This window comes from Lissotriton helveticus, chromosome 7 (assembly GCF_964261635.1).
Source record: "Lissotriton helveticus chromosome 7, aLisHel1.1, whole genome shotgun sequence".
Classification (NCBI taxonomy): Eukaryota; Metazoa; Chordata; class Amphibia; order Caudata; family Salamandridae; genus Lissotriton; species Lissotriton helveticus.
This window is the reverse complement of record NC_136068.1, coordinates 1,903,954,326-1,903,980,098: the sequence shown is the minus strand read 5'-3', so window position 1 is coordinate 1,903,980,098 and position 25,773 is coordinate 1,903,954,326. Positions and strand designations below refer to the sequence as shown.

General features: G+C 41.8%; 1 pseudogene across 1 annotated transcript in view; it reads right to left on the bottom strand.

The window, feature by feature from the left end:
• Positions 1–726: 726 nt before the first annotated feature.
• LOC144767845 (olfactory receptor 1G1-like) overlaps positions 727–25,773 on the bottom strand; it is a 64,602-nt pseudogene continuing 39,555 nt past the window's right edge. Inside the window, exon 2 of the transcript XR_013598358.1 lies at positions 727–1,884. The product of XR_013598358.1 is annotated as an olfactory receptor 1G1-like (transcript). The remainder of the gene's footprint in view (positions 1,885–25,773) is intronic.

Genomic DNA, 25,773 nt, shown 5'->3' with positions numbered 1-25,773 from the left:
CATTGGCCACAATAACAGTGCTGCACAACAGCACACCTCCAGATTAGGCACTCCCATTCCACTTAGGGCCTCATCATTTTAGCTATGGCCAGTCTTTGTCTCCTGGTTGCCCAAATTAAGTTTGTGAGAAGGCTGTTTATATCCATAAAGAACACTTCTTTCAAGACAAAGCTAACATTTTAGCAATGGTCAACCATATCATGGGTGAGAGGGGAAGTATGGTCCATAGGAGGCTGGATGGCATAATGCCAGCTAAAGTTTTTCCAATGTTTTGTGTTTCTAGATGTTCATCTCTGCAATGGATTTGTACCCAAAAATACCTAAACATATTGGGCTCCGACTTAAAAGGGGAAACTGTATGTAGTGGCTCAGCTGTATCACACATCCGAAAGATTGGGAATAGATATGATTTTTCCAAATTTACAATAAAAAATCGAGAGCAGCCCAAATTTGGCAATAGCTTCCCATATCCTGATAAACTCCGCAGGGGGTGCCCTCAAATATAGGTCATATGTGTACTAAAGTATCCACAGCAATATCACACACTCTTGGACTGCTGGTGATCTCTCAGCATTCTTCCCCTCCCACACTCTTACTAGCGGCTGAATTATTATTATAAAACAAGGAGGTGAAATTACAGAAAGTAAACAGGAACCAGTCAACGCTTTTTGATTCTGTATACAACTGCATTTATGGCTCATGAGACCAGGGGCAGTAACAGCAGAGCAAAGGGTAATAAAGGGAACAAGAGGCAGGAGTAACTATGCCTGGCTATCCCAAATTTATTTGAATGATATTTGTGTTATAAAGGGTCAACCAAACTCCCAGCAATGAGTATGAAGTTTTTGTGTTGGACATGACTCCATCCACAGTTTGCAGTTACATTTTGACCATAAAGTTTAAAAGACTTGTGAAAATTGTGGGTTGTTTTGTCCTTTAGTCAATATTGCTTTTTTGTCTTCCTGAAGCCCTTTGCAAAGCCTTCATTTTTCAGGGTGTATATGATGGGGTTGCACAGTGGAGGAACAGCCGTGTAGAGTAAAGCCAAGATCTTGTTCTCTTTTATAGAAACTTTTGATGTTGGTCTCATGTATGTGGAACAAACAGATCCAAAGAATAATATAACCACAGTGAGATGGGAAACACAGGTTGAAAAGGTCTTGAGCCTGCCCTCTGTCGACTTCATGTTCAGGATCGATGAGACAATCTTGACATAAGATGTGACTACAGTAAATAGGGGAACAGTCCAAAAGTACATCCAATGACAATGGTAAGTGCCTCAATACCATGGATGCTGGTGCAAGATAGCTTCATCAGGGCCGTGAAATCACAGAAGAAGTGGTTGATGGTGTGGGACTGACAGTAAGAGAACCCTGAGAGTAGTACAGCGTAGGGTAGAGGGATCAAGGTACCAAGAAACCAACTTCCAGTGGCCAGCTGTATGCACCTATGTTTGTTCATGATACTCATGTAATGTAAGGGATAACAGATGGCCACATACCGATCATAGGCCATAACTGTGAGGATAAGGAATTCCGTCCCCACCAAGAACACAAAGAAATATATCTGCAGCAGACATTTGGTTAGAGAAATGAGTGTACCTGTCTGAAAGAAGTGTGCCAGCATATGTGGGAAAGTGACTGAGATGCAAGTGATGTCAATGACTGCAACATTTATAAGGAAAAAATACATGGGGGTGTGCAGGTGTGAGCTGGAGTATACAATTGACATGATAAGAAGATTTCCAATCAGAGTCATCACGAAAATTACTGTAAATGTAATAAAAAGGGGAATTTGAAGTTGTGGAAGATCCGAAAACCCCACTATCAGGAACTGTTCCTCTGAAGTCAGATTTCCTCCCTCCATTTGGGATTGGAACACAGGCTGAAAGAAAGCACACCAGCAATGTGAATAACATTTTTGACTAGCTGGTTTGACTTGCAATTTTCCGTTTTTGGTTTTAGGCCAAACTTCTAATTTCACCCTTTGCAAATGTTTAAAATGCATTGTTTTCATTCAATATGACAACAACAAACACTTTTTCTTGCATCACAGTTTTAGTGGGTTTTATCATCTGTCTATAAAGAAAGGAGCATTCATTGCAGACTAAATGTGTACCTAAAATTGTTATCTCTGCTTTTCATGACGAAAAATGTATCAGCTGCGTTATACTCGCTAAAATATTCTATTCAATTGCCCATAGACAGACTATTTACTGTCAATTTGTCATGTATTCCTTCTGTAGAGAATGCCATTGTGATTAAAACATGTTAATGGCATATTTACACAGAAATACCGGTAACAGCACAATTGTTTTTGGCACATGATGTTATAGCCAATCATACTAGAAATATGCCACTGATGTACATGAATATTGTGTTGAACATATCCAGTGCCATACCAACTGTTAGAGCTTGAAATGGAATGCAATCAATGCACAGTATATTTCACCAATTGAGGGTGCGAGAAATTGGGTTGTTGGTTGACTGGGTTTGAGCCCTAGTCAAGCAGCAAACACAATCCTTGCCAGGGTGAGGCACAGGCCAACCCGAAATAACCTGTGGTCAACTCTGTGGCAGCTTGGCACAGAACAGTCAGGCTTAACTTAAAGGCAATGTGTAAAGTATTTGTGCAACACTTCAAACAGTAATAAAGTCCAAACACCACACAAAAAGGATCCCACCCTTTAACAAGTCTTCCTTTTTTCCCTGATCACCTTCATGTGTTTGCTGAAACTGGTGGTTACTGGCTAGGAAATCACCTTGGGCTCTGCTAACCAGGCACAGGGCCAGTGCTCTGTCCTTAAAGGATATATGGTGTTTGGTATCATTATAATTGGCCAAGCACCCTATTGGAAGTTCCTAGTATATAATAGGACCAGGAGGCTTAGGGACCCCAGTGGACTTAATGCATTTAAGTATGCACTGCTGAAGTGTCTGGTAATATTAAATACAGCACTGTCTTTCAGGCTGGTTTTAAAATAAAACTGTTTGCAAATATGTCTATGGAATTAAATGTACTTTCAAATTGTAAACCTACCTTTTTATTACACATGAGTCACTCCTAAGTTCTGCCCAGGAAGCCCCAAGGGTAAGGTGCATTGTTTTCCCCCACCACTGGTGAGGGAAAAACAGCCAAAGTCATGTTTCCCCATTGCAGTGCTATTAGCTTCATAAGCTAACATGGAAAGGCTTTACTTAACTTTATTCCAGTCTAACATTTGATTGGAAATAGCTGGTAACATGAGTCATAGTATCAAAATAACAGTTACAATAAATCCAACAACTTGCCACGGTTGGATTTAATATCACTATGACAGGACTTACTATCCTGAAGTTACCTAACACAAGCCTCTAGCAACCTCTTCTGGTTGACCAGCCTCTGATAGCCTCAGCCAAGCTGCTCCCTGATTAGGTGTGAAGAGGCCTGGGCTGAAACAATAGATTCCTTTTGGTGGGAGGAGAATAACTTCCTAGATAAGCCAGGGACAGGAGGTTGGGTGAGGAGATAAAATGACCTTCAAAGCTAGAAGCACAGATGTCACAGGACCCGATCTATCCCCCACTTCCTTAATCCCCAGCCAGATGGGAGCCCCTCTAATTAGGTTAAGAGAAGGGCTAGAAGGGGAGTGTAGGGAAATATTAGCCACACCTGTGGTTTGGGGTTGCCAGACCTGAACTCCAAGGAGAGATTTTCTCCATTTTGATTTTTAAAGAGATTTTGCATTCTGGGACACAATATGCCACACTTCCCAAGAAGTTGCCATAGATGAGGATCTAGGTTTCTAGTTATGTATCTATGTCCAAGTAGGGACCCTCGCTTCTAGTCAGGAAAAGGGAGTTACACACTTTAGATAACCACTGCCCACCCCCTTGGTAGCTTGGAATGAGCAGGCAGGCTTATCCGAAAGGCAATGTGTAACGTATTTGTACTCCCAACACACAGTAACACAGTGAAACCACCACAAATGGACACCACACCAGTTTAGAAATATAAGGTATCTTCATCGAAACCAAGCAAGACCACAATGACACAAAAATACCAACATACATTTATTGATTTCAAAACGATTAAAGCAAAAATAGAACTAGTAAAAATAAATAGCTCCACCTGGGACTATTACAACATTGTGACAGGCATACATTTAAAATACTGTGCTGACATCAAGATTCGTGGAGTCGGGCACGGAGTCACACTGACTCCAAACCAACAGCACATTGAAATGAAGCCTTAGGACGATGCACGTTGTCGTGGAGGTGAGGTGTTGGTGCTGAGGTCGACGCTGGTTCCCTTGCCACTTGGAGGGGAGGCATCATGTCTGCAAGGAGGAGCCATGTTGAGTCTAGGACAGGAGACGTTAGGCTGCGTCGGCGTTGAGGCATTTGGTTCCGGTGAGTCGATGCAAAGTCGAAGAGTCTGTGCAGTTTCCTTCGTCAGTTATCAGCTCCACGATAACTGGATGCAGGCTCTGGGGATGACTGTGTCAGTGTGAGCGCTGGCATTGGGAAGCCTGATACCTGCAGGCGTTGAAGGGCATCAAAGGGCGTCAGAGCTGTGGATGTGCATTGTGCACTTCATGAGTGGTGCCCCCGGCCTCGGTGCAGGTCGTGGCATCACAGCAGCATCACAGCAGCAGCGCTGATGGCGTTTAATATGTTTTTCTTCCATTGCAGCACCAACATCACAATTCTCAGGACCCCGGCACTGGAATTGGCGCCCTTTAAATACAGGAGTCCACACAGGAGTCCAGGTGCTGGTCTGTGGTTTGCAGGTGAATTCTTTGTGTCCCTGAGACGTCAGAACAGAAGACCAGCACAAACAAGCCCTTAGAGATTCTTCTTCAAGCAGGTTCACAGCAAAGTTCCAGCCTTTCTCCTTTCCTTGGCAGAAGCAGCAGCTCCAGACAAACCCATCAAAGCACATACAGCAAAGTGGCATACTCTTCCGTACAGCTCTCCAGCTCTTCCCATTGGCAGAGGTTCCTCCTGTGTGCAGAAGTGAACTAATTGACTGGGTTTAACGTCCAATACTTATACCCCATTTTCTCTTTGTTCTCATTTCATTTCATCTTTATATCACATTTAAATAAATGCATACAAAGTACATAAAATCATAATTAAAACACTTCCAATAAAATCATCACATCAACCAGAGAAGGTTAAAAAATATAATAAAAGCCAATAGCGAGTTAATAAAAGTGGGTATACACATACAGTTGAATGGATCAATAGGGTCCATAGCATGCACACAAAAAAGCAACCTCAAACAATAAACATAACAGACCCTTTTAAGTGTGTCCCTTATGGTGTAATGTTTATCTTTCTAGACTTGAGGACAGCTAATAAAAAAACGTGGTCATAACAAACGTAGGGTCTTTCAGTGATTGAAGAGTTTCAAGTGCCAGGTTGTGTGCGGGTAGGCTGCATTTTTACAGCAATGAGATAATAAGGTTTTCCTCTCAACATTATAGAATGAGCAAAAAAAGAGAAGATGCTAAATAGATTGGGTCGAAAGGCTGTCACAGAGACATAAAGACAGCTGTTTTGCCAAGTAAGCTTGTGCTGGGAACCCAGCCATTAGCGGTATATCATTCAATCTAAATCTCACCAGTAGTAAGCGTTGTGTGTTATTTGTAACCAATGAAAGGTAAGATAGGTGTCCAGTTGCCACGGTTGGTGATGCTCGATAAGTGGTGACTGAGATTTTAGTATGATTTTTATGCTATCTATCCTGAGTATGTTTGGCAATAAAAAGTACTTTTAATCTGGATTTAGAGAAAGATATACACTAGGGCAGCAAATTAAACAAGAACTCTGGGGCATATTATCAAGGACCGGTGTTAAAATTATCGCCGTTTTATCGGCAGGAAACTGCCGATAAAACGGCGTTAATGGGCTTGATAATACGCCCTTGTTAATTCCCATAGAAGCCCTTGTTATGGTGTTAACATGGGCTTCTATGGGAATTAACAAGGGCATATTATCAAGCCCATTATCGCCGTTTTTTCGGCAGTTTGCTGCCGATAAAACGGCGATAATTTTAACATCAGAACTTGATAATATGCCCCTCCAGGTCTGGCTCTCGTAAGGACTGTTTCACGTATGCAAGCCAGGCATCGAGGAAGCTTGGTCCAGAGGTAAAATGTTCTTTATCACAATTTGATCTAAAAGGTCTGTTTCCCTTTTTCAGATTGAGAGCCAAGCTAAAACCGGGCCCTTTTTAAAGAGTCAGATATAAACTGGATGCCTAGCTCTTTGTGAACCAAGATGTCAGGGCATGTGCTGGGAAGGGACAGTAATCGCTTTAAAAATGTGTCCTCTCTGCCTTGTAAAGGATCAACAGAAGCTATTCCCCAAATCGCTGCACCATAGGTTGCGATGGATAGAGTTTTAGCAGGGTAGATTTCTAGCATTTCTTTGGTTGGTTTGTTCCCTAGTTTTGCTGCGAACTTCCAATGGTCAGCAAGGCTTTTGGTCATCTGGTTCACTCTATTACTGACCATTTTGGCCCAATTAAGTTTTTCATCAAAGATAATGCCCAAGTACATAAAATGATCCACTCTAACCAAATTTCTACTATTTATGTGAAGACGCATTAACTTTTTCTTCTTGTCCCTGCCCACTGCCATCACACAGGATATAGTTTTATTGACGTATGAGCCTAACGCTGACATATAGGTGGAGTATGTCTTGATAGAGAAATGTAGGGCCTTTGTGGTTCTGGCCAGAACAACCGTATCATCAGCGTAAAGCATGATGGGTAATGAGAGCGTTCCTATCACTGGGCCGTCCTTGCATTTTTCGCTCATAACCTCGGATAGTTTATTAATATGGGGAGAAAAGAAAGGGGGCAAAAACATAGCCCTATCTGACACCCTTTTTGATCTTAAATCGTTTTGAACATTCTCTCTGATTCCCATATCGGACTACCGCCTCTACATGGCTATAAATATCTCTAATAAAGGAAATTATGGAGGGCTCCATGGACATTGATTCCACGATGAACCACACTTTACTGTAATTCACACAGTCAAAGGCCGCGGATAGACCCATAAATTCATGAATAGCTGGCCTTTCTTTGTGGTAACATATTTGGATGTGATTAAGGCGAGGTTGAGGCATTGAACTTCAGTCCCCCTCTCATTCCTAAAGCCATATTGGGCTTCTGCAAGAATGTTCTTCTCACTTGCCCACTCCTGCAATCTGTTTAATAACACTCTGCCCATTAACTTTGCCGTACAGTCAAGAAGGGAGATTGGGCGATAGTTAGCAGGATCTGTGCCATCCCCCTTCTTATAAATGGGGATTATCACAGACTGTCTGCAGGACATCAAGGGACCAGTTTTAACTATAGCATTAAAGGCTGTGGTCAGGAGTGGGCTCCACAGGGGTTTGTTAGCTATACAAACGTCCAGTGGGATCCAATTGGGCCCTGATGCCTTCAAAGCAGGTGATTGTCACAGAGACAGGACAACATCTTCAAAAGAGAACTCCAATGCTAGGGAAGTGTTCCAGTGTGGCACCAATGTCTCCACAGCAACCTCGGGCTGGCCTGGAATATATTATTGAAATGATTTATCTATGTGTCCTTGTCTATGTGGAGGTCCAACGATGGCCCGCTATCCTCAGGGAAAAGGGATATTAACCACTTTCCAAAATGACTTACTGTCTTTGGATAGGGAAGCTACTCTTAGGTTCTCCAAGGCTTCCATGGAGACTGCCCGTTTTCTCTCCAGCCTGGCGGCATTATACGTGGCCCTAAGGTTTCTAATATGGTTCTGATCTCTGGGACATAGTGTGAGGGCTTTACGTAAGTCCGCTGAGGCTTGGGAAACATTTTGTTCAAACCACTTGAGGGGGGAGGAATAGTCTGAGAAAATTGGCGAGTGAACAAGTCTCTTACGGAAGTTAGAATACTACTGACAACAATTTGTTTACCATTAGAGGATAGATCTAAACATAAACAGATCTCCTGATATGATGAGGACACAATTTTGGACAGCAATAAGGTGGCCTCAATGTTCTTCTATTTAAGTGTATAGCAGTTTTTTCTCTTTGTTCTCTTTCTGGGAAGGGTCTCTGAGCCCAGTCCACACCAGTTCGGTCCTCTCTGCCCCAGCAACACTACAGGAGGTGGAGACAACATTGTGCAGAGGAGACCCTGCCTATTCAGCTGCTAGTGAAAACTCCCCCCACCACGCTAAATGCAGACCAGGCCTATTTAGCCCAACTATGAGTCACCCAGGAAAGGCATGACACACTTCCACCCCACCTTGTGGCTGTCTACAGTGAATGCACATTCCCACCCGCTGACACTCCAAAACCAATTAATACATGCAGAGACACATAGAATCGTTAAATAAGAAAATGCCCAACTTTCTAAAACTGGTATTTTCAAACACACACATTAAAAAACATCTCTCTAAAAAGATATGCTATCAAAGTCTGAGTTCAGAGAGCCTAAACTCTGTTTCTCTATCTTGTCCCAATGGAAAGCTATACTTTTAGGATGTTTTAAAGCAACGCCCATGTTAGCCTATAGGACAGTTAGCCTTTCAATAGAGAAAAAGGAAATTGACAGTATTTCACTATCAGGAGAGGTGCAAAACACCAGCACTTGTCCCACCTTTTACATACATTGTACCCTGCCCATGGGGGTACCTTGGGCCTACCTGAGGGTTGACTTACATGTAGGAAAAGTGAAGGTCCGGGCCTGGAAAGTGCATGCACTTGGCAGGTTCACATGGCAGTAAAAAACTGTGTGCAGACACTGCAGGGGCAGGCCTGAGATACATTTGCAGGGCTACTTAAGTGGGTGGCACAATCAGTGCTACAAGTCCACTAATATCATTTGATTTACAACCCCTGGGCACACACACTGTGTGTGAGAGCTGCAAAAGCACTTCTGATCCCTGCCTCAATACATTTTGAGAAGAAAATGTGCCCTTCTGGACCATTGGACTCCATAATAGAGGACTGAATTCCAGACTGGTAGATAAAAGTTCCCCAGTTAGCCATATTAAGATTTAATTTAGGGCAGGCAGTTGACAGAAAGGATTTTTGCCTTTTGTGAAAAGATCCTCCAAGATTTTTTCATAGTATTAGGAGGAGCTATGCAAATTCTGCAGTAGTATTGGAGAATAGATGCCCAATTTTTATAAGATTGCTTGTTGAAACCAAACTCTAACCATGCCAAGGCATTCTGGGCATGGGCAGGAATATGAAAGATCCATTTAGAAGTGGCCTCCATGATATTCACCAGTGCTCCAATAGAGCACTGCATTCAGAAGGACTGCATCTCCTGCAGTCTAAAGCCTCCACAACAGAAGGACTTTGCCTGTCTTGAAAGATAAGGAGTAGACTTCCTGAGCAGCAACAAGAGGAAAAGTGCTGGAAGAAGTCACCTGCACATTCCACTAAAAGGACAATTCCAGCTGACCAGCTTCACCTGGATTTTACTTGGATTGACCCGGTGCATTGTGGGAGTTGGAGTCCCAGACACCTGAGCGTCCAAACCCTTGGCTGGTGCTGTTGGACCCCTCCTGACCCTCAATGAACCTTTCAGAGGAAGATCTGAAAGTTTGGGAACTTTTTGTCAATGTTTGGTAAAAAGTCCAGTGAGAAGACCAACATCGACGACGAGAGCCAGGCCGAAGACATTGACATTGAACTGCAACTCAAACTGATCATTCAGGTTAGCCCTGCTAAAAGCTCTAGAGCTCCTTGCCATAGACAACGAAGACAAAGACCTCCAGGGCCCACCGAGTGTAGGAAAGTGCCCCTTTTTGCATGGTTACTGCCTAACTTTTTGCAGATACCTGATGCCAACTTGACTGAGTGTGCCCTGGGTCCCTGCCAATCCGGCTCCCAGGGCCTGTGTTCTTTCCCAAAACTGTTCCGTTGTTTCCCCAATTGGCACAACTGAGGGCCACATGTAAGTCCCTTGTAAAAGGTACTCCTGGGGCCAAGGGCCTCGTGACCAGGGAGGGCCTCTGAGAGCTGCAGCACCCTCAGAGACCCCTAATCTCAACACTCACACACTGCCATTGCCGGCTGCATGTTCTGGTGCAGAGTAAACTGAAGAGCAGCAGACATAGAAATTACAAAATGGCATTTAAAGATGTAAAGACCTTCCTGCACATAAACAATCTGCCACTCCACACAGGCACAATTGCACTATGGTGCAAGGGTGCCTGCGTTGGCACTAATGAACAGGTAAGTGTTCCTTCAATGGCTAGGCAGCTAAAGTTAGCACCAGCGCAGGGTATAAATCAGGGCTGCAACATATTCTTATAAATATGGTGCAGCCCCGTATTTCTAAAGAGGCAAAGTGTGTTGTTAGCATTCTTGGCTTAACCACACGCTTTGCCACTTTATTGTAAATATGCCCCTTAGTGTTGTGAAATTAGTTAACCTGCTTACTGATATCCTGTAATGCCTAGACTGCGTTATTAATTTTTTTTACCTACACTTGAAAAGTAACTAGAAACTAATCTAAAGTAATTACAAGTCTTCTAAAGAGCTTTCAATCCATTTTCTGTACCGCACAGTAACTTGTATACTTCTACAAAACCAGTACACACCGTATCTGGAAATGTATTATTGTATTGGAAGTAACACTTACCTGCTACCAGGTTAATCTTGGTTCTAGTAATAAAAAAACAAAATTACAATGTTTTATGCAAACAATTGGTCTGGAGTCAGTCTGTGAGTGTGAAATTATTGCTTGCCTGAGTGTGTACAACCAATGCTTAACAGTACCCTCTGATGAGCCTGACTGCCCAACCACACTTCCGCAAAGGAGAATAAGGTATTAACTACTTTAGCCTCTGCTATACCTCTGGGGGTCCAATGGGCACTGTGCACAATATACCTTACTTTGGTATAGTATATATACAGAGCCAGCTTCCTACACAGAGGCATTGTGCTGCAGCCGGCTGGTATCAGCAAAACAAAATCCAGATCCAAGGCCCCTATAGCTAGACATCAAGAGAAAAGCTCCAAAAAAGTGACTAAGTCAGACGGTAAAAACTTGACCGGCCCAACAACTCACTGTATCTGAAATGTGCTCCACTGCATCCGGCTTGAAACATTGACTTTGTCCCGGTCCAACGAGACCAGAATGCCATGGCTGCTGCTTTATAAAAATAAGCGCTTGAAAGCACATTTTTTTATTTAAACTTTTAAAATTCCTATCTCTGGATCCCTATATTTGATTGTAATTTTGCTGTCATTTTATAGATACAAATATTCCCCATTTTCATAAATTGATGTTGGATTTTTATTATGTTTTGTCTTTTTGTTAATTGCTGTTTAGGTGATATTAAATGTATTACATTCCTGTCTACTAAGTTGAGCCTAACTGCTCATCAGCCAAGCTACCAAGGGTTGAGACAAGAATTAATTGATTTAAACTTGACTAGGCTTATATGTGATTGTGGTGTTATTACCAGCTGTAGGTACCTCTCTGCTCCTACTAATGAACCACCTTCCAACAGACAGTTAGAAGAACAGATCTTTCTATAGTAAATACAACAATACCAAAATTACAAAAATCCACTCAGCAGAACTGGCTGAAATAGCGCCAGGAAGCACAAAATGCCAACTGTGTCTAGTTACTCCGGATCGGTACCAAGTCACAAGTTCAGGCCGACCATGATGAAGCATGGGCCAGCTACAGGGACCTAGCTATGCCTGCTGAACACAATACCTCAAATCCTGATTTGTGGAACATTGCGAGGATCTGCTTTGAAAATAAATTACACAGCTGGAGCGATGCATCGGTTACGACCTGCCATGAGGCTGCGATCTGAGATCCTGTGTCGTCGTTGTGGGTCCACTCAACGGCGCTTCCGACATGAAGTCTGCCTTCGAGGATGTGGCATGCAATTGAGTTGATGCGTCGGTTCCAAGGAGCTGCAATGTGGAGTCTCTACACAAAAACTGCATACCCCCTGTAGTTTGGAGGCAGGTCCAGGAAGCCAGGACACCTTGGCACTTCAAAGTCAAGCATATAGGATCTTTTCCCTACTTAAAAGGCCCACCTGGGTATAAATACTGGACCTCAGATACCAACTCTTCAGAAAGCTTCCAGACCTATGGATACTCTTCCAGGAAGAAGGACAGTTGTATTGCTACAAGGACTGTCACTTTGCTGGACTGCTGCTATAAATGAACTTTATCACTGCTGTGCTGATCTTTTGCCTTCTGCCCTCTTGCCTGGGGAAGATGAACTAGACCTGTAACTTCGTCTTGACCCAGGTCCCCAGAGTGACTCTAAGTGCTTGTATGCTGGAACCCTGATCTGACCCATGGCGACATAAAAGGCTCTCTAACCAGCTCCTGGAGCCAGCTGCAGCGCGAGTTCCTGAGCCCAAAGTGGTATCTCTCAGGTCTTATACCCTTGTTGTGGCTCACTGGCTATTGAAATTAAGGTTTTCAGCTCCTTGCGACCGTGTATGGGCCTGTTTGCACCAAGATTGCACTGGTCCCACCAAAAGTAAGCATGAACGATCCTGCCAGTCTCTTTGCACCGCAGCATGGACAGCAAATAGGGACCACCAGGGTGAAGCTGTAGCCCCCTGTCCACCGTGCCCAGCCTGCACTTTGAACAACTCTGTCTGCAACACTTTCCTTGATCCTTGCGATCCTCTCCTCCATGAACGGGACTCTTGCCACAAAACTTGAGAATGTAAAACGTCAGCCTTTCTAATCTGGGACTGCATCTCACCATCGCTCCATAGTTGTCGGCCTGGACTTTTGACATTGATCCAGTCCAGCATGACCAGATAGCCACGGTTGGAGCTTCCTGCTTCTAGGCATTATTTTACAGTTTATTGGTCAAACATTCATAACTCCAGTTCTACTGATTTGAGTTTTGTTATTGTGAGCCTGTTTTATTTATTAAATTAAGTTATATGTTATTAACCTAGTATGGGATCTTTTGTGTGGTGTTGTCACTGTTTTACTGTTTGAAGTGTTACACAAATACTTTACACTTTGCCTCTAAGTTAAGCTTGACTGCTCTGTGCCAAGCTACCAGGGGTTGAGCACATATTAATTTGGGATTTGCTTGCGCATAACCCTGATAGGATTGTTGTTGCTGATTGACTAGTGCTCCCACCCCAGTCAACCAGTAACTCAATTTCTGTGACAAATAGTAAAATGCTTATTGTTGTATTTGCTTTATTCGATAAAAATATCATAAAAGCATGTACATTCATGGTTCATGATAAAACGAATAAACAGAAAAAAAAGTTCATTGTTACACACAAACAGAGCTTGTATATCAATTGTTCCATGAATCCAATAAATACACTCAATTAGAATACTACCATTAAAACTACTACAGTAAAAAGAAGATGCATTAAAATACTTTAACATACTTGTACATGGACAATAAAAACTTTGATACAGCTAAAATGGCCCCAAGCCTCGCCTATAGCCTGCCATCCTTTAGCAACTTATTACGTGTTAGCCAAGCGCAGACCAGATAATTGGCTACCCTACAGACCATGGTGAGGGAGGTGGTATAAGATCTTAGAATGCGGAGCGCCACACAGTACTTCTTGGTACCCAATTTCGTGCAGATAGGTAAAGCCATTTCCTTCTTGCGTGCCTGTATGCTGGGCAGGCAATAAGGAAGTGGGCAATGGACTCCCGATGGGCTGCACAACCAGGACAAGAAGGGGATATTACATTACCCTGTTTCCACCCAGCCGCAATTTCGCTGAGCGGCAGAGTTCCAAACCTCAATTTCATGTATAGCATCCTGTCTCTAGGGGTTTGAATGAAATCCAAAAAGGGTTCCAATTTTCGGACCGGCTTATGTTCCAGAAATTGCTCGGTAAGGGTCCTCCTGTTGGATAAACTGGCCTCCCTCTCCTGGACCCACTCCCAGTATGCTTTCTTAATGGCGTCTGGCTAACCCATGTCTCCCCTAACCCGATGTCTATCACCAGCTTTCTAAGCTTACAAATCCATTTGATTTTATTACCCGTGTCTAACTTGATGAGTTTGCTAAGGGCGGCAACATAATTTGACAGTTCGGGAGTCCTTGTTAGGCGTGTCCAGAATAGTAATGGACGAAGCCGTACAATGTCTTTAATGGACCGTTTCCCCATATCTTGGCGAAGTGGTATCAGAGGCGTGGAGGGTGGGAGAGAAACCAAACCTCTATAAAACGTATTTTCAGATCTAGCTAGATCAGAGGTGTCCTCGAATCCCCAAAGTTCCGACCCATAAAGGGCCGATATAATGCTTTTACCCTCATACCACAAGAGCCGGTGCCACCGGTTTGCTGGCGGAAAGTTGGTGATCTCTTAAAATCGCCCCTGCTACCCGCTTGGCGGCATTTTGTCCAGCATTTTGGTCAGCATTTTGGTCAGCATTTTGGCCAGATTGGAACTCCATTTCATCGAGCTATTCACCAGAATTCCCAAGTAGTCAAAAGACTCCACCATGTCCTGCGGAGTAACTTTAAGGGTAATATTATTTCTGAAGCGTTTGGACGGGGATAGAGCCATCAGCTTAGTTTTGGACGTATTAATAGATAGACCCCGTAGGTCACAAAAGAAGCTGAACCTATCCTGTAATTTTTGTAGACCCCTAGGACTCTTTGATAAAAGGAGGGTGTCGTCGGCGAAGAGTAGGGTGGGGGCTTTCTCACCAGCCAGTAAAATGCTTATATAATGATGTGAATTTAAAATAATACTCCCAATTTGATATTTGCTTAGCTTTTTGACTTGAGTGTAGAACCGCATCAACAAGTTTCTTTGTCCAACCATGCGGATGCTTTTCTTAAGAATAGTATTATTTTTTAGGGCTCAGTCATTTGCCACACATCAGAAAGCAGGGGTACTGCCCTTCCTGGTCAACTGCTGAGCCCTGTTCAGTCAGTGCGCTGCTGGAGTCTGGATATTGTTATTTTGTGCATTTATTTTCCTAAGGCTGAATTTAGATCTTTACTTTAGTAGCCTCTAGTGGCATGGGCTTCACATGTGGACTGGTTGTGCTAAAAGTGAACAAAAGGTGACCATGAACTTAATTTCTGCCACATTATTATTACACTGTAAATATGGCAAGGAAATCCAAATTGTACCATACTATTCAGGTTGCTCACAACACATCACTGAACCCTCTCTTATCAATCTCTCTGCTCATGTCACTCAGGCACCAACTCCAATTTACACTGCTAAAAATCGAGCTGTCCTTCTGGACAGGAAGTTGTCACTTGACCATCAGGTCAACCATACATAGTCAACCTGCTTCTGAATGATCAGAATGTTGAGGAAGATATTTCCATTTATGGCCCTTCCGGTTTGTAAACACACCACTCTTGCTTTGGTTTCCTCAATGACCCTAGCTAAGCTGCAACTCATACAGAATGCAATGGCAACGCTTACGTTGGATATCCTTTAGCAGCAATCGTGTCGAAAGGTCTACGAGAACTGCACTGGCTTCCAGTAGAGAAGCATATTCGGTTCAAGACCTGGTGCATTGTACATACCGATCTCGATGCTGCAAGCCCAGTCGACACCAAAGCCATGCTCCAATGGTTTGTGCCTGCTAGAATCTCAGCTCAGGACACCAACACTTGGTGATGGTCCTCAGAGTCCTGAAGAAGAAATGGGGAGGCAGAGCCTTCTCAGTTGCAGTTGCTAGGCTCTGGAACACTCTTCCCTACTATCTTACATCCATGAAGTTGTATATCCATTTTAGAAAGGTTGTAAAAACCTGGTTGTTCATCTGATAGATTGGAAGAGAAAACTTAGTGTTCTCTATCAGTTTATCATGTGGAATAGCAAGCCTTCAGCGCCTAGACGCGAGGTCTTTGTGCGCTTTATACATTTTGGTCATATCACTCATATCACCCGTGCCACACATAACATTTCCTTCCATTCACTTCAGACACACAAGTCACATTACTCATGCCTCAGAAGTGTCACACATCATTCACATAGAACACCTTATTTACCTCATTGTAATCGCTTGTGCCACTGATAACATTCACCCTTTCACAATCATGCACCCACACATCTCAATTACTTTCACCATTTATGGCAGTACCACCACTTTCACTAGTTACACCACTTGTGTTATGTGAGTCACTTACAATACTTGTGGTAGTCATATGGCTCACACCTCTCAAACGACTAATAATGCTTTCATCATTAATACACTCACATCACTGATATAATTCTTACCTCACACAAAATTAACTTCACACACCACCACTCATATCTCTCACACATTGTCCTCTTGATTTTCAGACTGCCAAGCACTTATTCTTGAACACTTCTCTTTGTCAGATGTCCTACATTTTGCACCCTATTGTGCCTAGCTTGTTTGTGTTTGAGAGGCTGACAGAATGTTTCTTTTAATTAAGTTCGGGTACCCAATTGTTTTGTTGGAAGGCCACCACCCACACCCCACACTGTCACCTCTCGCTAGCTGCAGGGATCATGCCCAAAACCAGATTGCAGGAAAGAAGATGGCAACATCCTCATGGGAGATTTTCAACAAATGTTAGAAATTGAGGTATAAATACTGCATTTTAAATGCTACTTTCATTTAAAGTTTTCTAAAAATGCCTTATACATTCAAAGGGCTCTCTGTAAGGGCACTCTTAACAACAGCTAGTGTTTTCATGATTCAATTTGGGTGGAAGTTGGATGAGGCTCTCATCCCTGGGAGGGAGGTGGAATATGCAGATCGTGTAGCTCCAGAATATTCTTACCATTTGCAAACAGGCAGAAAAGACAGGCTTCCATAGTGATCTCTGGGGAAGAAGAGACATGCCATTTCAAAGAGCTCTGGGAGGGAGATTCTTGTTTGAGCTCTGTGTTGGAATTGACTGCCTCTTGGCATGAGCTCAGGGTGGAAGAGGTGTAGCACAGAGAAAAGGCTAAGATGGGTGCTCGTCATTGGCTCTGGATGTAAGAGACTGACAACTAACCAGTGGTGGCTCGGCCACTGTGGCGGAGAAGCGTCGCCCCTCTGCTTTTAAGCAGTGCAAAGTAAAGGAAATATAAAATGATAATAACTTTGTATTATTATCATTTTATGTTTCCCTGCTGCTTTGCGGGTGGGCAGGACTGCTCTGCCTTCAGAGCAGGGCAGGGGAGGAGTGGCCCACTCCTAAGTGCCCAAAACAGTCATGCACACTTTCGCTGTTCTCCATGCAGGCTGCATTACAGTCTGGTGGAGAACGTGCCCAGGCCCCCATTTGCTGGCTGAGCGTCAAACCAGGATGCTCAGACTATTCACAACGCTGCATTGTAGCATTGCAATTTGTCATGGGAGCCTGAGTGCTTTCCAATCACAATGTTGTGATTGGTCAGGCAAGCCTGGCTACGCTTCCTCTTCCTTCGATTCTGACGAGGTGAGCAGGAGCAGAGACGTGGGACCTGGCGGCAAGGTAAATGATTATTTATTTATTTACATTGCGCACCACCCTGCACCCACCCCGCCCCGCCGCCCGCAAGATATGCTGGCAGCCACTGCCACTAACTGGACAAATGGATGCAAGAGGCAGACTTTCAAAATTAAAATTTCATTTGTCAGAACAGATTTATTATTAAAAGTCAAATTTTCATTTATATGTGTTTAAGTACACATAACCAGGCTGCAAAAACAAATCTATCAGCCCTTTCTCTTTTTACATTTACAGTTGACAACAAACTCAAAAGTACAATGGAAGGTTTTCTGTTTGCATCTGTTTCTCTCTACAATGTCTCTCTTTTCATAAAATAGGAGAAATGGGATCTATTTTGTGGTGATATGCTGAAACTACCTGCATTTTCTTTTGTAGCTTCCTCTGAAACTGGTTTCCAACTTTGTGCACTCTTGCAATAAGTCAATCAATTTTCCCGTTTCTAGGGTTGACTCTGAAGAGACCATTGTATTTAATACGTGCAAAGATTGTCATTCTTTTGTTATAGGGTTAAGGGTTAGCAATAATTATGCATTTTGAAGGCAGCTCTAGCAATGTAACAGTTAAAATGTAAATGTAAATCTGTATTTGTAAAGCGCGAGTCTCAAGGTGCTGGGGGACATTGTGGAAATTAAGGGGCATATTACCAAGGGGGGCGATAGGCAATTATCGCCGGTTTAGCGGCCGTTTTCGGCCGCTAAGCGGCAATATTTCTATTGCTCTATTAGCAAGCTGTCGCTAACTGATGTTAGCGACAGCTTTTAGGCTATAGTGTGCGGTTTGGGGCCCGCTTTGCATGTCAGCGATATTTATAAAGTGGGCATACCCAATATGTTAGCAACTGAAAGCAGTCGCTAACGTCGCTATCGCCTATTAGCAAGGCAGGCGTAGCGATGAAAATATTCCCGTTATCGCCAAAAACTAACGCCTGCTCAGACCAGTTCTTAGCCAAGTTATCCAATGGGGGGTGGATAACATGGCTAAAAGCATTTCGTCGCTAATGCGTGAATATCGCTGTATCTCATCGATATTCACGGATTTCGCTGCTATCGCTGCTAATGTTGCTAATAGCATGTTTTCTCCGCTAACATATCCAGCGATAAAAAAATCGCCGCTAAGCCTATTTAGAGATAAATATCGCTACTCTTGCTCATATGCCCCCAAGTGACCTATTGCCCAGAGTCACATGGTGCTGAGCTTTGCTGCTGCCGGAGCCGGGGATTGAACCGTGAACCCTATTCTCTGAAGTCAGCTGCCCTGGCCGCTGCACCACACCTCTCCATGCATGTTTTTCAGAAATATATTGGCTCTTATCATTATTACATAATTTCCCACCATATCATGAGCCTTACTTTCCCTGTTTGAAAACCTGTTAAAAAAATGCCTTTTTGGGGCTGTGTGCCAGACCTTTCCTCTCTTTCATACTGAACAGTCTCCATGGCAGTTTATAATATTTACATTTTTGATTGCCATGTTTTCTTTGCTTTCTCCAGAGGCTGACTTAGTGGCAGTCTTCTTGATGATCCAATACTTAGACCATTTCTCTTTACTCATGATGCATATTTAGGTGGATTTGAGTGAGTTAACCAATTGCCATTTTGGTAACTGTAATGATTCTTAAATGTAAATAAACCTTCATGGTTCTGACATTAAATCTTGAATTGTGTAGGTTTCTTGTTATTTACCTTGGACCTTTGTCCTTTGGGGCTCACATGCCACCATCCTTCTAATCAGCCTTTTTGATAATTTATTAGAGCAAAGGGCTGCCAGATCCTAGAATCAGAGGATGGCGTTGGGCAAGTGGGTAAATTTGACATCAAATCTTATTGAAATTTGTATTGCAAATGTTGTCAGAATTAGAGTTCTGGAATCGTGTGGATTATCCTGGCATATCAGTCCTGTTGAGTTTGTTGGAGTTGCATTACATGAGTATAAATAGGTGAAGAGAGTTGTCCTGCATGCATTATGTGGATTGTGATGGTGGACTTGTATTTTCTTGTGGTGTGTAGTTTTTAGTGAGTTATTTGTTCAGCGGCATATGTTATGCTTTGTTGTTATGTTATGCAGATTTGTGGAGTACACTTTGACACCGGAGTGTGTCCAGGTGGTGAGCAGGTGTGAGTCTAGTCAAACCTAGAGCCTAGTGGAACTACTCAAAATTCCAGGTTTTCATCTTCTTGCAGAATTTAAATGGTGAGTATGAGGATCCTAAGGTTAACTGCAAGTTGTGCCATGCTTTGAGAGTGATGTCGCAGAATGCTTGACTGCCGATATATATGTTTCGGTATGCATGGGATGTGTGCAAGTAGGAGTCCGAACGAGCAGACCTGTCTGGAAAGTTTGTCCAGATACAGTTGTTGAGGTATGTTGCACCAGTGTTACATAGTGTCTTGAGTGTGTGGGTGAGGGCGTTGAATTGTTCACATTTGTGTATGGGGAGCTAGTGGGGCACTGGCAGGTATTCAATTGTGTTGTTAAACCAATGGTGTCTTGTGTTACACATGCACTGAAGTTGAAATTTGCACCACATTGCAATGTTTTGCATCAATTGCTAAAGCAGTTTAAATTGTGCTCTTGATGTACAGTATTGTGATTTCATGTGATTTATAAGCAGAGGTTGGTGAACTGGAGGTGTCATGTTAGTAAATTTATGGAAATAAACAAATCGTGAGTTAAAGCAGAAAAAGCATGGGGCATCACATCAGGGTATAGGTTGAAGTCCTATAGGTTAAAGTTCTATGAAACCATTAATGGTCGAGCTGTGCATTATCTAATAAGGGTGGTGGCATTGTCTTTTTTGCGCATAGCGGTAAGGACACATTAACTCACATTTTAGGGTTACCATTACCATCTAGTGTGATTGAAAGCATTCTATGTACCCCTTCTGAGCTAGGTTGAGGTTACAAGGGATGCACATTTGAATAAGCCAGATATTCTCCACCCCTGAATGTTACCCCTGCCCACGAGATTTTGATATTACATTGGTTACATGCTTGTTTATGGGTAAAAGAATGGAATAGCACAATGAAAAGCTATACGTTCCCATGCATGGTAAATTTGAATTCAACCCATATCCACTTCTAAAAGCACATTGTACGTGATAAGGCGCAATTGGGAAAATAATTTCCATAACTCACCCACCCAATCTGTTCTATGATCATCTGCACAAGAGGGTACATTTATTACACTGACATGCACGCCCTTTAAAACGGTCATGTGTCTCAGGTGTAATCAACAAGTCAGCGTTCTTTCAGGGATCCATATCAACTGTCCAGCACTAGAAATGAGGAACACATCAAAACAATGGGTTTCCTCACTAGTCTAGTTGTAATGCCTTGCTCCATTGGCCTCCCCAGACTTCAAGCTGGCACTCCACAGGCCATACTACAACACATCTCATCCAGGTCCTGACGACATATGATTGCATCATCCCATCATGACAGAGCACCACTTGCGCCCCTTGCTGGCCTGCGCCAACTCCAAAACCAGCCGCATCATTTACACATAATACAGCCTGCACCCCACTTATCTTGCAGGTAAGGTCGCCATCTTTGTGGTTTCCTGGCACATCTGTAACGAGGGCACCATCAGAGTGCAGACTATGGCGGGTAAAAAAGAAAAAACAAGCCAATTCGTGCTTTCCATCTATGCACCCAGGCCCTGGAATAACATTCCCATACCTATTAGAGCGGCCTCCACGCTGCTACAATTTAGGAAAGAGTTTAAGTTTAAGGAACACTACATCACAATGGGTACAGAGCTAGAATATCAATGTACAAATATTGATATACATAAATATCGAGGTAAAAATATTGTGGGTCATAAATATCGATTACAAAAATATTGTGGACCAGATTATGGATTGTCAGGTAAGTAATGTCGATTACAAAAATATCGAAGTGTTAAATATCGTTTACAAAAATATAGTTGTTAAAAATATCAATGTATTGTTAATGTTATGTACTTTAGTATTTTGTATGAGAATTGTTTGTATTTTTATTATATGTGTTAAAATGTTAGTAGTTAATATTTTTTTAATACAATTTTGCGTTTTTAGTTCCGTAGCGGGTTGTGGGTTTATAGGGGAATAGGTTGGGAAGTAATTTAATTATATGAAATGTATTGAATAATTTATATTTATTCATAATTGTATAATTGTGATGTTATTCAGTTAAATGTGTACATTAATTAATTAATAATTGTGTGCTAATTAGTTGTTAATTAATTTTAATTAATTCATTATTCATTAGTTGTGGTAATTGTTTAATTACTTTTAGGTGTGTGTTGTGGTGTTTATAGGTGTAAATGGTGAGAACTAATTATTTTTTATTGATAAATTATTAATTATATGTTCATAAATTTGTATTAATTAATCAGTAATTATTAATTGTAATTGTGTAATTAACTTTAGGTGTGTGTTGTGGATGTTATAGTGTTAAACAATGTGTGATTGATGAATGCTTATCTTTTTTGATAAGATATTTAAATTTTAATATTATTTATGTTAATAATGGAAATAAAATGTATTAAAATGAGGATGTTTATTTTTATTGGTGTGGTATTCAGCACTTTCCCTACTGTTGCACTCACTGGAGTGGGAATAGTAATTTTTACCCCTCCGCTATCCAACACTTTCCCTACTGTTGCACTCACTGGAGTGGGAATAGTAATTTGTACCCCTCCGCTGTCCAACACTTTCCCTACTGTTGCACTCACTGGAGTCGGAATAGTAATTTTTACCACTCCGCTATCCAACACTTTCCCTGAGTTGCACTCACTGGAGTGGGAATAGTAATTTTTACCCCTCCGCCATCCAACACTTTCCCTACTGTTGCGCTCACTGTAGTGGGAATAGTAATTTTTACCCCTCCGCTATCCAACACTTTCCCTACTCTTGCACTCACTGGTGTTGGAATAGTAATTTTTACCCCTCCGCTATCGAACACTTTCCTTGCTGTTGCACTCACTGGAGTAGAAATAGTCATTTTTACCCCTCTGCTATCCAATATTTTCCCTGCTATTGTAATTATTGTGTTGTGAAATGTATTTTTTATATTTTTTATAATCGTTTAATGCGTTAATTAATTGTAGGATATTTTATTTTATTTAAATTATTGATATATGTATATATTTTATTTTTATATAATTTAAATAGTTTATAAATTAAATAACGATAATAGTTAATAAAATGTATTTAAGTAAATATATGTATATGTACACATTTTTGTGTGTTTATCTTTTTTAAATTACATTTTTGTCATATTTAGTTAAAATATATATTAAATGTAATTGATTTTATTAAAAATATTAATATTATTGAATATATTTTGTTTAAGTTATATATCATTTTAAGTAGATATATTTTACATCTATATTTTTGACTTCGATTTTTTTGATTCAATATTATTGTACTTACCTGTTTACCTATAGGGAGTCGATATTTTTGTATTCAATACTTTTACATCGATATTTTTGTAAACTATATCTTTTACATCGATATTTAAACATGGAACCATCACAATGCAGTAACAGTCCACAAACCAGCAACCTCTCCTGTGCTTTTCTTTGACTCTGCACAATGCTACACTGCTTTTTGGTTAAGTTTGTCCTATAGAAATACACACACATACATACCAACAGCCAGTGATTAACTTTGCTCAGAGCCAAGCAAGTGTGGTTTCAGAGGCAGCATGACATCAGGGTTGCCAAATGGTAAGGCCGCCTGATTATGTTTCCACCTCCAGCCTCTCTGCCCGCCATCCACTTTTCTTTTCTTTACTCCAGAAGCTTTTTTTTCCCTACTGCTATCTTGCCTTGAAACTATTGTCCTGTTCTTGTCCTCCTTCTTTCTTCCTTTTAAGGTTTTCTCTCTCTCAGTGTCTAATGTTGAAAAGTAAGTCCCAGTCCTCACAAATGAGTGCTAGGTACAAATTAGGCCCTGCAAGGTGGTAAGAGTGGCCAGTCACTAGAATCATACGTTTTCCTGAGTCACTTCAGACTGGGCTGCACTCTAGTCATTCCTTAGTGCTCCTTAGTGGTTTCCTGTCACATTTTCTCCCTCCCTTTCACACATCAGTGCCTTCTACTGTCTCACTTCCTCCCTCCCTTTCACACATCAGTGCCTTCTCCTGGCTCACTTCCTCCCAGCCTTTCAAACATCAGTCCTTCTCCTGTGTCACTTCCTCCTTCCCTGTCACACACCAGTGCCTTCTTCTGTCTCACTTCCTCCGTCCCTTTCACACACCAGTGTGTTCTCCTGTTTCAATTCCTCCTTCCCTTTCACACATCAGTGCCTTCTCCTGTCTCACTTTGTCCATCCCTTTAACACACCAGTGCGTTCTCCTGTCTCTCTTCCTCCCTCCCTTTCACACACCAATGCCTTCTCCTGTCTCACTTCCTCCCACACTTTTACACATCATTGCCTTCTCCTGTCTCACTCCACCCACCCTTTCACATATCAGTGCCTTTTGCCAGTCTCTTGTAAAACCTGTGTCAGATTGTCAAACCCCTACCCAAACCTTGATTATCTCATGATCTCCATTCTGGCCAGCTCAGCTGTCTCTGGTTCAGTCTGAACATTGTATTCTGTGATTAGTGAACACCCTCCTGGCACAAAACACGCCAAGAATGACTTTTGTTCCATTTCCTCTTATTTTATGTACTTGATGTAGAGTGGTTCAACTTTCAAGGAGCACAGCATGCTTCACAGCAGACTTTTGGGGCCTGATAAGGCCCTGATTACAAGTTCATGGCTAGTTAGTGTTGTTTACATAAACAGAAGTGTGTGTGGCATCAGATGTCCAGTCTATGTTATCATATTCACACCCTTTGTTTTCAGTTTTAGAAGAACAGGGTTAAACCCACTATTGTCATTAGGACCTGGGTGAGTATCAGTATAAAAGGAAAAGGGGTCCAAGACAAAGGACAGAGTACTGCAATTTTGAATCTTAGTGCAAAATAAATTCTAGCAGCAAAAACTAGTCAATGCAAAGGAGTTTTAATCAAGTTTGCATGGTTCCCTCTCATGGGATGAAGTTCATCAAAACATTTCATTGTAAGCATGACAATTTAAGAAAAAGCATACGTGCCCACAATCACAACGGGGAGGGGAGAGTGAGGGTAGTGTAAGTGATAGGGTGGGGTCAAGAGATAGTCAGATTCATTCAGTGACAAATTAAAATTTTTAATTATGGAACTTAATGTGAGTGGTCCCTTTAGCCAAAGGGCCACCTCAAGCGGCTCAAATAAGAGTCCAAGAAAACAAATTGTTAATCCACAAATCCAAACTCCATTACAGCCGTTAGAGTCCTGCTTGGGGTAGGAGATTGGTCGTTATCAGGTAGTCAACGTTTCGACCCGTATTATAGGTAGGTAAATGTTCCTTACAGGGCGGGTCTTCTTCAGGACAAAGGAGTTGTGGGTGGGCAACCTCCTAGGGAATATAGAAAACTCCATTTAGAATTAATTAGTACTAGCCACTCTTATTATTTAATAAAAAGGAGGGCAGATTGGGAAAAAAGGAATTGGACAATTAAAAAACGTGCTGTCAAGGGAGTCATTTGAGTAAACATATGAACTGAAGAGTTTACATAGACAGAACATATCCATGGCACCGTATCCAAGATTCAAATACAATTACAATCCCCAAGTTGGATACACTTGTGAGATCATCACGATTTTGGAACCCTCTGCTTATACACAGACTGAAGGGTTAAAACTGTTATGAGTTTTTCTGATTAGCTTTATAGCTGTACCGTACATATTATCGAATTAGACTCTATATTCCAGGCGTACCTCAGGGGTTTCGCAATTCTTCAGAGCTTCTCATCAAAGTCAATGTAGCTCAAAGTGTATGCTGGTAATAATTTTCATAACCTTCAAGTCAGAGAAAAAAGATTAAACATGGGAATGCTCGAGCAACTCGTTACCATTATAAGGAATGGCTAAAAATTATGTTTTTTATTTAGCCTGCTTACCACTTATTTCAAAAAATCTAAAACAGTGATAAAGAATCAATTTAAGATGACACTGTTTTGAATGGTACGGAGACCGGTGCTCTTCCAATATAGAAATAAAGCCTGTGTATGAAGAGACAACAGATACCAATAAATTATGGACAGGCTTGGAAAAAGTGAATTCTAAACAGAGAGTTGTGGCACACAGTAACATGAAAAATAGTCCCAAGATCTGAAAGGGAGCTTACCAATAATCATCAATCTTATGCCCAATAAAGGGGAGCTATCAGTTGAAACCCAGTTCTAAGTCCTAGACAGTCATGGCGGTGTACCGATCCCTAAAAGACATAGAATGCAGAAGGTATTGAGTGCAAAAACCTATGAA